This window comes from Lynx rufus, unplaced genomic scaffold (genome assembly GCF_022079265.1).
Source record: "Lynx rufus isolate CCGP_SWC_20201006 ecotype Redwood Valley unplaced genomic scaffold, mLynRuf1.p SCAF_13, whole genome shotgun sequence".
Lineage (NCBI taxonomy): Eukaryota > Metazoa > Chordata > Mammalia > Carnivora > Felidae > Lynx > Lynx rufus.
In genome coordinates this window covers 1,693,021-1,705,607 of record NW_025814827.1, presented here as the reverse complement: position 1 = coordinate 1,705,607, position 12,587 = coordinate 1,693,021, and the positions used below count along the sequence as shown (strand labels likewise).

The 12,587-nt window shown below is 37.9% G+C and overlaps 1 protein-coding gene across 2 annotated transcripts in view; it reads right to left on the bottom strand.

Annotated features, from left to right (window-relative positions):
* HMG20A (high mobility group 20A) overlaps positions 1–11,802 on the bottom strand; it is a 69,015-nt gene extending 57,213 nt beyond the window's left edge. For both annotated transcript variants that reach the window (XM_047074751.1, XM_047074750.1), the window contains exon 1: positions 11,545–11,802. The gene's annotated coding sequence lies outside the window, so the exon portion shown is untranslated. The remainder of the gene's footprint in view (positions 1–11,544) is intronic.
* Positions 11,803–12,587: the final 785 nt, after the last annotated feature.

Genomic DNA, 12,587 nt, shown 5'->3' with positions numbered 1-12,587 from the left:
GTTCTTTTCCCATTTTCTTGAGATGGATATTTAAATCACTGATTTTTGACTTTTTATTTTCTAATACATGCATTTATACCTACAAATTTCCTATCAAATATAGCTTTAGAAGATTCAAATATATTTAGATATATTTTCATTATCATTCTGTTGCAAATATGTTCTAATTCCATAGTGCTTTCTTTTTGATTCAAAGGGTTATTTGGAAATGTATTTTGTGGGGAGTTTACTAGCTACTTTTCTATAATCTATTTCTTACTTAATTCTACTGTGGTTAGATAACATATTCTGGATTGAATTTGTTAAGGCTTTCTCTATGGCCCATCATATGATCTATTTTGGCAAAAGATGTGCATGAACTTGAAAAAAAAATTTTTGAAGCTGTATTACTAGACACGTACAAACTTACAGCCCTTACATTTTGCTGACAGAATGACCCTTTTAGGATGTGTGGCTGGCTATCGGTGAAGCGTGAGACTCTTGATCTTGGGGTTATGGGTTTGAGCCCTGTGTCGAGGTTAGATTACTTAAAACAATCTTAAAAAAATGGCCCCTTTATAATTATGAAATATTCTTATTTCTAGTCATTCTTGTATTCAGGTCTACTGTATATTGCTATTAATATATATTATATATTATACCATGTATATTTTGTTTGGTGTTTATATGACATATGTTTTCCATTCTTTTACTTCCAGTCATTCTGGGTCTTTACATTTACGGTGTGTCTTTCATAAGCAGTACATGGTTGGATTAAAAAGAAATCAATCTGACAATGATTGTGTTTTAATTATTTTTTAAATGAAATTTGGTTTCTACCTATTATGTTATTATTGTTTCTGTCTCATCTGTTATATGTTCTTTTTCTCTTCTTTCCTTCTTTTGGATTAATCTAGTAACTTTTTATTCTGTTTTTCTCTTAGGTATACATTCATTTAGTGTTCTTTTATTGGTTGTACAGGAGAAGCATCATTGACTTATTTTTTTTTCTTTTTTTTTTTAATTTTTTTTTTAACGTTTATTTATTTTTGGGACAGAGAGAGACAGAGCATGAACGGGCGAGGGGCAGAGAGAGAGGGAGACACAGAATCGGAAACAGGCTCCAGGCGCTGAGCCATCAGCCCAGAGCCTGACGCGGGGCTCGAACTCACGGACCGCGAGATCGTGACCTGGCTGAAGTCGGACGCTTAACCGACTGCGCCACCCAGGCGCCCCTTGACTTATTTTAGTCTAATAAAACATTAGTAACTGTATTTCCCAGACAATGCTGGGACCTTAGTATATTTCATTTCCATTTACAATGATCCTACCTTTTGTGTTACAATTATCATACATTTTAAATTTATATATAGTTAAAACCCCAAAAGACATTATTGTTTTATATAGTCAATATTAATGTGGCTGTATCCATCAGTGACAGTCTACATGTAATAAGTTGTTTCAGTTATTTTTCTGGAAATCTCTTTATGTCTCATTTACTTTGGAACAACATTTTCATTGGGAATAGAATTTTAGATTGATAAACAATTATTTTTTTAAGCACTTTAAAGATTTCATTCCTCTGTTTTTTTGACCTCCATTATTTCTGTTAAGAAGTCAGATGACAGTTTTATCATTGTTCTTTTGAATATGAAGGGTCGTTAATTCTCTGGATACTTTCAGCAGTTTTACTACAAAGTGCCCAAGTTTGGTACTCCTTGCATGTATTCTGCTTGGGATTTATTGCACTTTTGAAACCCACGTCTTGATGTCTTTTCATCAGTTTTGGAAAATTCTCAGTCATTATGTCAAAAGTTTAGCTAAGCTACTCCATGGTATCGCTGCCTTGGTGTCCATTTTGTTTGGCCAAGCAGCCGGGGGCGGGGGGCTTAAACTGACATTCCCCCCTCATGAAAGCACATGCTTTAGACAGTAGCCTGTAGTGTCACACATAAATGTAAGTTCCTCATATGACTTCCCCAACAGCCCTTATAATAACAAGGCCTCCCAGGGCTTTCCTCTTATGTGCCTCCTAGGTAAGATCCCTTTGGGGCTTACCAAAATTCTTTTCTTTTGGTTTCAATTGACCAGTCGAGCCTTAGCCTGGGAAGTCCAAAACACTTCACCCATGGAATCTCATAAAAGCAGATGTCCCAGGTCCTGTGGCTCTCTCTATCTGCACCTTCCCTTGATCTTCTCATGTGGTCCCTCAAGGGATCTATCTTAGCATCTATTTTTTTAAATCTACTAGTCACAGTCTGTGCCTGATAATCTGGATTACTTCTTTAACTGTTATCATTGCATTTTCTCTCAATCCTACTATTTTCATATGCCTGATAATTTTTGCTCTCAAAGGTAGATCTTGTATATGAAAAATTATGGAAGCTTTGGATGATATTACTCCCTTCAGAGAGAAATCATCCTCTCCTCTGGAGAGGAACAACAGAATAGATCATTTTATTTCCATCTGAAACTGAACTGATTTGAAGTTAGGTGGCAATTTTTGTAGGGCTCCCTCTCTACCTCTAGTTTGCCAACACTTAAGGGTGTATGTAGTCCTTTAGGGAATCCTACTTGAGAGTCTGGGATGTTTATAGGTTCTTTCCTCCTTGGAGGGACCACAATTTTAACTTTTGTTTCTTAACATTATGAGATGGACAAAAATTTCACTCTGCTTTTCAGAGGTTTTGTGCTTAGCTTCTTAGCCTTTGACTCTGCGCAGCAAATACCTTGAGGGAAAAATAAATTTAAAAAATCACTTCTTAGTGCCTAACCTTCTCTTCTAGGATTCTGGCCCTTCAGTCCTGGCCTCCCAGGGATCCCTAAACCCCAATTTTTGTGTACCTAGCCCTACACTTGTTCCTCTACTTCTAGCAGAATCCTCTACTAAGTTTCATAATTTCTTCTCTTGTACTATGAATTAAGCAAATTCCTACAGGGAAAAAATGAAGCATAGAACATATATGCTTTGCAGTTCCCTGGGCTCCATAATTTTGGTTTCTTAAGTCCTGGCTATCTTAGTATGTCTCTGATGCTTTTTTTCTTTTTCTTTTTTGATATTTGCCTTTTCATGTTGTTCTCACCAAAAGCATTAGTCTGTAGCAACCTACTCCTTCAAAGCCAGAAGTGGAAGTCATAGCAAGGTTCTCAACCAAAACTCTACTGTCTACCAGCTGTGACTTTAGCAAGTTACTTAACCTAGATATTTAAACATTCTGAGTTTCTTTTTTTTTTTTTTTTTTTTTTTCCACGTTTTTTTTTTTTTTTTTTTTTATTTATTTTTGGGACAGAGAGAGACAGAGCATGAATGGGGGAGGGGCAGAGAGAGAGGGAGACACAGAATCGGAAACAGGCTCCAGGCTCCGAGCCATCAGCCCAGAGCCTGACGCGGGGCTCGAACTCACGGACCGCGAGATCGTGACCTGGCTGAAGTCGGACGCTCAACCGACTGCGCCACCCAGGCGCCCCAAACATTCTGAGTTTCAATTTTCCTTTATCTAAAATGAAAATACTACCTTATAAAGTTGTTACAAGGGTGTGAAGATTAAATGAAGCATATCTGTAAAAAGTCTAGTAACAAAAACACTTACTGGGGGCTTACTATGTGACAGGCACTTTATGTGGATTTAATGTAGATACAGTTATTATCTCCCATTTCCTTTTCAAGGTCACATAGTAGTAAGTGATGGAGCTAGAATTTGACTCTAGAGTACTTTCTTACTAACTACTCAACACTACTTCCATAATATTGCCTTAGTACTGTGCCTGACACCAGTAAATGTTCAATAAATGTCAGTTATTATACAGGAAAAACAAATGCTTCAGAAATATATACAAATCACATAAATTTTCTACTGTTTTCTTCTATTTATTTTTTCCTTTTTTGAAAAAAAACTTTTGACAAAAAATTCTTAAGACATTTTTCTATGTATTTTAAAAGAAGCTATTGTGAAAAATGTCTAAGAGCCTACTGAACAGATAGATAATAATTTGCTCAACCATTTCTTTATTGTTGGATAGTTAGAAGGTTTCCATTTTTTTAGACAGATATCAGTATTATTGACTTTTGTGCCTTTAACTATTTTCCTTATTTGAAGTATTTTCTCAGAATAAAATCCTATCAGTGCAATTACTGGCTCAAGACTATGAACACTTTATTACTGCTTATAAAACAGCTATATTGTTTCCCCAAAGAGTTGTGGTAATTGTGATAACCACCAGCAACAAAAATGAAAGGTCTGTGTTAAGAGAATAGGAATTAAAGTGATGGTGTACAGGAATGAAAGAAGTGTGGAGATGGGAAAGAGAATAAAGATACACATTTTGAGGCTAAGAAAGAAAAAAGTAGAGTATCTGGATATTATTTCTTGTGAAGGAGGGGTATTAGTTTCACTTAAAGGAGTAGGGATGGAAAAAGGACTGGGCTGTTTTGAAAATTCCAATGCTTGAATACAAATACACATATACATCATAATTTTTTGTGAATAATGTTACTGTGTAAGTTTTCAAAAGACATGTTTCTCACCCTCATCAATGTAACACCGGATACAGATAAATATTATTTAGGTGTAATTTACAGATAGATTGATACACCAGGGTTTAATTTGATCTTCAGTATCCCTTATTCTAACCTAATATTCTAATATTTAGTAATCTGGTGTCTGGATCTCTATTATTATTGTTTGAAGATATACAGAGAAATGATCTCTCTTAAGGATAATAAATTATAAAGAAAAATTATACATATAAACTACAAAATGACCACACACGTTATTGTTGTCCCTTACTTCAGTCAATTTATATACTGAAAAAATTATTTTCCCAGTAAAATGTGCTGGGAAGCAGGAGGTGTATATTCTGGCACCAACTGTGTCATTTGCTTGGTGCATAATTTTGGGCCTTAACTGCCTTTGGACTATGTTTTATCTTACTAAAAGCCAGTACTGGAACATGGCATCTCTTGTTTAATTTTCCTAATCTTAAATTAGTTTAGTGAATATACTATACTTGAATAAAAATGAAAGAATCTCTCTTCTTTTGCTAACACCTACCATGATTTGAATACCGTATTAACCTTGTTACCAGGTTAGACTTGAAGTTATTATTATTTTTTTAATGATTATTTATTTTTGAGAGACAGAAAGAGACAGAGCCTAAGTGGGGGAGTGCAGAGAGAGAGGGAGACACAGAATCCGAAGCAGGCTCCAGGCTCTGGCTGTCAGCACAGAGCCCGATGCAGGGCTCAAAACCACAAACTGAGATCAAGACCTGAGTCGAAGTTGGACACTTAAGTGATGGAGCCACCCAGGTGCCTTGAAATTATTATTTTAAAAGTTACTTTGTGGGACTCTCTTAGGGCCATTTGTCTGCTCCGTCTACTGTCAGATGAATCTCACTGTGTATACTCCAAGGCAGTTGCTTTCCTACCAGTGCCTTCATCCTCCTTTCCTCCCTTGTAGATTTTGGGACAGTATGTACCTGACTATTAGGAAAAAACAGAAAGGGCCCTGAAAATGTGGCTTACAGAGAGTCCTTCCTCTCTTTGTCTATGCATGACAGCCCCCCCAAGAAAAAAAATGAAACGAATGAAAAACTTCTCTGTTAACTGCTTCATTATGAGCAGAAGTAGGTGCCTGACTATCCAAATTCCACTTCAGATTTCTCTTCCAGCTTCTGTTAGCCCCTAGAAAATTTTAGTAGTGATACTGAGGGGTCATGGAGTATGAGAATGATAATTCACCTGAGAGGCATTCAAATCATGTCTCTATCACATATTAGTTAAGTGACTGTGGGCAAGTGATCTGAGGTCTCTAAGCCTCAATTTTCTCATATGTAAAATGAAGTTAACTAATACCTACTACACCAAATTATTAGAATCAAGTTAATCAAATGGTACTTGGAATTATGGCTAACTGTGGTTTGAAATGTGAGTATCATTTAGAAAATACGGTAGTTTCTAGGCTGATTCAAATTAGAGCTGGTTTCATTTCTAGGGTCCTAAAAAATCCCTATCTTTTAAAAAAGCCATTTTAGATGGGGGGAGCAAATATAAAGGCTTTGAATTCTTTCATGCTTCAATAGATGCCAATTCCATGGTATAGAAAATGGTATATTAAAAAAGCAAGAGCCAAAATAAAGACTAATTTTACACCTATTCCATTAGCCAAAAACTTGCTGTGAATTTATGGCAAAAACAACATTCAAACATTGCTGGTGACATCAAAAATTAGTATGGCCTTTTAGAGAAATAATATAACTATTGTATCGAGAACTATAAAATGCCCATACTCTTAAAACGAATAAACCTACTCGTAAGACTTTATCCTAAGACAATAATTCAAATAAGGAAAATAGCTATCGTTTTACTTAATAGTGCCTGGCACATAAAAGGTACTCAAACGTTTCTTCAAATGGATACCTTTATTTGCATTGACCTCTCCAGTCACTGCCTTTGGTTCCTTCTCATTTAAGATTTTCTATTCTTATCACTTCAGGAGAGTGTTAGAATCAAATTCTAATATCTTTGCTTAGTCTCTGTTCTGCAACTTTCCCCATTAACTTCATTGTTGATTGCTAGCAGACCCCCTTGCCTTCTGATACTTTCACCCTCTAAACTCAGATGACCTTCACACAGAAACCAAGTTGACTATATACTACATTCTTGACCAAATCAAAAAGAAATCTGAAGATTCCTTCAAAATCCTAGGATGTCTTTTTGTTTTGTCAACACCTTTCTAGACTAATTGACTCATTGCCTGCTTCATTAAGACAGAAGACAGCCAGAAACCTTCATACCCATTCTTACCCAATCCTCCTTCTTTCTTAAAGATATAATTCACATATCTCTTTCGTGTACAATTAAGTGGTTTTTAAAATGCTGTTATATAAGGTATTCTAGTATCAAGGTTGTACAGCCATCACCTTATGTAATTCCAGAACATTTTCATTACTCACAAAAGCAACTCCATACCCATATGCAGTTACTCCCCATCCCCACCTCCAGCCTCTGGCATCTCTAATATACTTTCTGTCTCTGTGGATATCGCATACAAATGCAATCATACATTATGTGGCTTTCTGTGTCTGGCTATTTGAGTGTAACATTTTCAAGGTTCATCCATGTTATAGCATGTATCACTACCTCATTCCTTTTTATTGATGAATGATATTTCATTGTATGGCTATACTGTACTCATTCAACAATTGGTGAACATTCGGGTTTATTTCTATTGTCTTTTTGGCTCTCATGAATAATGCTGCTATGAACATTTGCATAAAAGTTTTTGTGTGAATACATTTTAATTCTCTTGGGTATGCAAACTATGAGTGGAAACGCAAGTTAAGTACCTCTTGATATACAAATCTATTGTTTCCAAGTTCAGATAGCTTGGGTTATCTCTCACAATGCAAACAACTCCATACTGACCACTCCATTTTCACTCAAACACCTTAAGTCTTCAGAGTCTACACATATTAACTGCAACTTGTTTCTTTCCAATTAAGTTGAGGGCAGGGATCAATTCTCACGGTTCTGATCATATACTAGACATTTAATATATGCTCATTGATACACTGACACCCTAAGATCCTCACAAATGTGAGAATGATCTTACTCATTCCTTCATCTGGCAAATATTTGAGTTGTATGCTCGTCACTGTGCTTAATGTGTAAATTGTGGATAAAAGTTAATCAGTTTCATCATACCCCAAATGCCAATTCGACTCCACAAATATTCACTGAATACTTATGATATGAATGGCATTGTGCCAGGTATTTCAGCAGACATAGATAGGAATAAGATATAGTCTGCAGCCTTTTATGGCAGTACATAAACTCTACATACAAAAATAGCAACGACAAAAACAAACAGCAGCAGCAGCACTGGATATTAAATGCCATAAGGAAAGTACAAAAGGCTCTGGAGGGTCAATGGGCAGAGTACATATGCTTGGGAGAGTGGAGTGAGAAGGACCGACATCAGAAAATACTTCTTGAAGTTGAAGGTGGTAGGGCTTCCAAGACGATGGCATTTTGATAGATAGGGATTCCTAGGAAAAGAGAAAGTGTTTCAGGCAGAAGATAGCAAGAACAAAGATTGAAAGGCTAAGTACAGTACAGAATTTTTTTCAGAGACCAATCCTGTTAGGAATGTGTAGATGGGTAATGAGAGAAGGCTCTTGAATGTTAGGCTTAGCATTTAAATAGGTTTAGAAGAATCATTTGAAAGTCTTTCTGTAATGATTCAAATTACTTTGGTGATTCCTTAATCTTTTCTCAAAACTTTTCTAGTATGTGTATTTTCTAAAGTGATCGTGGAAATTAGAGATTTCTCCTTTCTACAAGGAATAAAAAATAAAATCTTGATAGCTAACTAAGCAGGCTGATAGGAGAAGGCTTAATTTCAGTAATTCTAGCACTGCATCTCCATACTTTTTGGGGACATGTAAGGCTTAAAACACACAGGCAGGCAAATCCTAATGGTCAAAATAGCAGAAGCAAGACTAGGAACAAAATAATTGTGTTCATTAAGCTCCTGACACCAGGCACTGTGCTTGGTGATTTACACAGAATATCTCTGATCCACCAAACAACCCTATTTAGGTTTATGGCAACTGAGGCTCAGAGAGATCAAGTAAAATGCTTAAGGTAACAACCTCAGTTAGTAAAAGGTGGACACCAGTTTTGAAACCAGACCTCTCTGTTACCCTATTTTCTCTATTGCTCATTTTTGTGTTTACTATATAAAGGAGTACAGAATGGCAAGTTCATGATGTATGTATCAATGAACAGGACTACATATTTAACAGAGGGGCTTTAATGGTCTGGAGGAAAACTAGGCTGAAATATTCAAAACTGGTTTTAGAACGGCTTAATGATCAAGATCAAGAGAGATGAAATTTAGGGCTGCTTCTTGAAGGAATACAGACAATGATTATACGATCAATCTTATTTAGGAATGCCAAGGGAGCAATATTCCACTTTTCATTTGGAGACAGTAAACTCCAAGAGAATATGGATATTTGTCCATACTCACTGATACAGTACAAGTCCCTAGAACAGGGTCTATCCCACAATAAGCACTCAGTTAACTATTGCTGGCATAATGAAAAATCATGCAAGGGGTATTCTCATTTGAATACACTTGAAGGTCTTGAAATAGAGATAAAGACAGCAGAGTAGTAAGTTTAAAAACCATTCAAGTTGATAGGATATTCTCTTTACTACTCAACCCCATGTCAGAAACAAACTACCAAAAACAACAAACGTACAACAAAACAACAGTTGTCAAACATTAGCATGATTTTTCAAAGAAAGGTGGTAAAAAGAACTAAAAGACACTTCCGTACTTTATATAGCATCTAGTACTCTGTGAACAATCAAATTTCAGTGAGGTGGAATCCAGAATTTTGACCTATTATTTTAATATTTCAAACTTTTGGGAGCAGTACACCCAGTGACTGTTTTTGGAAAAGAAAAGGGTTATCTAATCTGAATACCCTAAAGGCATCAACAATTTTTTTTTTTTAATGTTTATTTTTGAGAGAGACAGAGACAGAATACGAGTGGGTTAGGGGCAGAGAGAGGGAGACACAGAATCTGAAGTAGGCTCCAGGCTCTGAGCTGTCAGCACAGAGCCCAAAGCAGGGCTCAAACTCATGGGCCACGTGATCGTGACCTGACCGAGGTCGGTTGCTTAACCCATTAAGCCACCCAGGTGCCCCGATTTTTCTTATTTCTGTATTACTACAATTCTTCCATGGGATAGCATAAAGACCAATTAAAAAAAAACTCTGCTTCCCAGTTTCCAAAGGCAACACTGCCTTTGTATCTCAATCAATATTTTAACTACATTTCCTCTATCTTTTTCATTCAGTTCCACAATCTTTGCTTACTTTAAGAATTCCTAATACTACAGTTTAATAGTTAATTTATCAGAGTGGTCATATCATATTTTCTTTTATATTACATTAATATGGACGATAGTGAACACTTTCTAATCAATTAATTAATACTTGCTCGAGGCAGTCTACATGTTCCTAACTTTCAATTAATAATAAGAGACATTATCATGTCTTGCCTTTTCAATTATTGCAGAAATTTTGTCTTTCAAAAGGTTACTCACTGATTTTAGGGCCTTAGTGTTTTTGTTTTTATGTCTACAGAAGGTTAAAACATATTTTCCTTACTGTAATCTTTAGTTGAAAACACATTTTCTATTAAACTCTAAATGAAATAGCTTTTTAAAAGAACTATAATTAAAACAGCTGCAAATTCTGAGGATAGATTAGGTAACAAATCCCAAAGGAAAAAGTACACAGGCCTTACTCTTTCAAAATGTCTTTAAAGACATTACAGTTCACTTGATGTTCTAAAATTACTAAAGTTGAGATTTCATAAGCTCCAAAAAGTTTGATTCCTTCAGTACACGCACACACAGTGGTATCTGAAAGGAGCAGCCAAGGAATCAAAATTGTGTTTATTACCACTTTACATATAGTTTTTGTTTTTTATAAAACATTAAGAATGTAGGAAAAATAAAAAGTTCTGTCTTAATTCATCTTTGGTCCTTTGTGAGCCACATTTTCCGCTTGTTTAAAATCTAGCTGAGTACCATGATCCTTGCACCATGATTTAAAACCACAAAGAGCAGATACCAGTTTTTAGTTGGTGCTGAAATTAAGTTATAAAGGGGAAAAATGTACTAAAGCACAACTTTCACAAATGCTATATGTTAAGTTACATGTAAGAATTTTTAAGGCTGAGGAACTTGTTTTCAGGTACAGAGTAAAATCTGTAGCCTAAAATAAACAGGCCTAAGATTTTAAGATAACAATGGTTATCAGTCGAGGTAATACCAAGTATTTCAGTACTTCAGTACAATACTTCCACGCTTGTAAGGCGAAAATGCCTCATAATTTATGTAAACCATTGAGTCCTATAATGAACCACCTCCTTATAAGAGCAGCTACAGAGTTCCTGTGGCATGTCAAGGCAGAGAACACCACTATACCTCACTCAGTCAAGGTTGGACTTGAGTAGGGGAGCAGAGGTGGGCAATTCATTAATCACACAAGAAAGTCTGTCTTGTACAACTGAGAAATTTTAACAAGGGTCTTCAAATACTTTGATGAAGGCATTTAAAAAAATTTGGGGGGAAGGAAATTTTCCATCTTACACATGGAAACAAAACTCAAATTCTGACTGGAGGCTGGTGATTAGCACAACTTTGTGGAACAACATAACTTTTCACGTAAAACACAATCCCAAGGCTTTAAGATACCGTCTATGCAAATGGCACCAAGTATCACCTTTTCAAGCCTTCACCGGCACTAGAAGTGAGTTGGACACCCCCAATCCATCACCCAACCCCCACAGGAAATGGGTTATGTTTTCCCCCTCCCCCAGGACGGTCTTCCTCCCCTCCCCCAGCCGGAAGTGAAGCGCCCCCATTCAGACGGCCTCAAACCGAGACGAACCAGTAACAACAGCAAAAGAGAGATGATCTTCAAGGGGTGAAGGGTACCTCCACTGTGGCCACCCCGAAGCTCGCCTTGCTTACTGACCTGCTGACGATAGGGGTGGGCAGGGGCCTGGGGCCTAAAGAAAGTCCCTTGCACAGAGGACAATTCCCTGAGCCCCTCTCAATCGCCTCCACTCTTCTCACTCCGACGTCTCACAGCATGAAAAAAATTCCTCCGCAGTACTTTATTTTGATATCGTCTCTTTCCCTTTAATCGCTTAACCATCTTCCCATAGGCAACTTTTGCTATCGCAGTAGCATTTAAAATTGTTCCGGTGAGTAGGAAAATGGAATATTATTCCCCATACCTTCAGAATAATGAAGGGATTATTTTGTTCAAATGCGGCGAAGGATTACGTGATTACGCAAGGTGAGATTTATTTTCGCGGAGACTTCTGGGATATGTAGTTTTTTTTTTAATTGCTAAGGCCTGCAGAAAGTATTGGGACTTAAATCGGTAATTACTATATACTGGAGTCCTTGAAAATACACATTATGTATTCGAGGGCAGGCTGACCAGGGAACTTCGGCACCACAAGGGCCAGTACTTCGTTGCCCTTTTCCTCTGGAACTTAATGGAACCAAAATTTCCCTTCGCTTTCGGTGCAAGGTCCTGGTCGTCCCGCCTTCTTCCTTTGGCCACGCCCTCCTCAGCCAGTCAGGCGCCCTCATAGGCTCATCTTCTGGAGGTAGGCACGCGAGAGGAGGGGCCTCACCGTGACTCCTCCCGCGGGGCCGAGGCGAGACTGGGGAGAATGCCGAGTACCGAGGGCTCGTGCGCGCGCGCGTGCTCGCTCGTCAAGGAGAGTGTGCGCGCGGAGGGGCGGCGCGCGGGGCTGGGAGGAGGCGGGCAGGCTGGTGGGCTGGGCGGGCGGCCGGGAGCGCGCGGCCGACTCGGCGGCGGCGAGTAGTTAGTTACTTGTTAGTGTCAGTTGCTCGGTGGCGGCGGCCCTGGTCACCAGGAAGGGGACGGGACGGCCGGCAATGGTGGTCACCACAGTGGCATGTGCTCCTTTCAGGTAACGGGGGCAGGGCTGCCCGCGTCCCCTCGGTTCCCTTCTCCTCTCGCGCCGATTTGTGGGACCA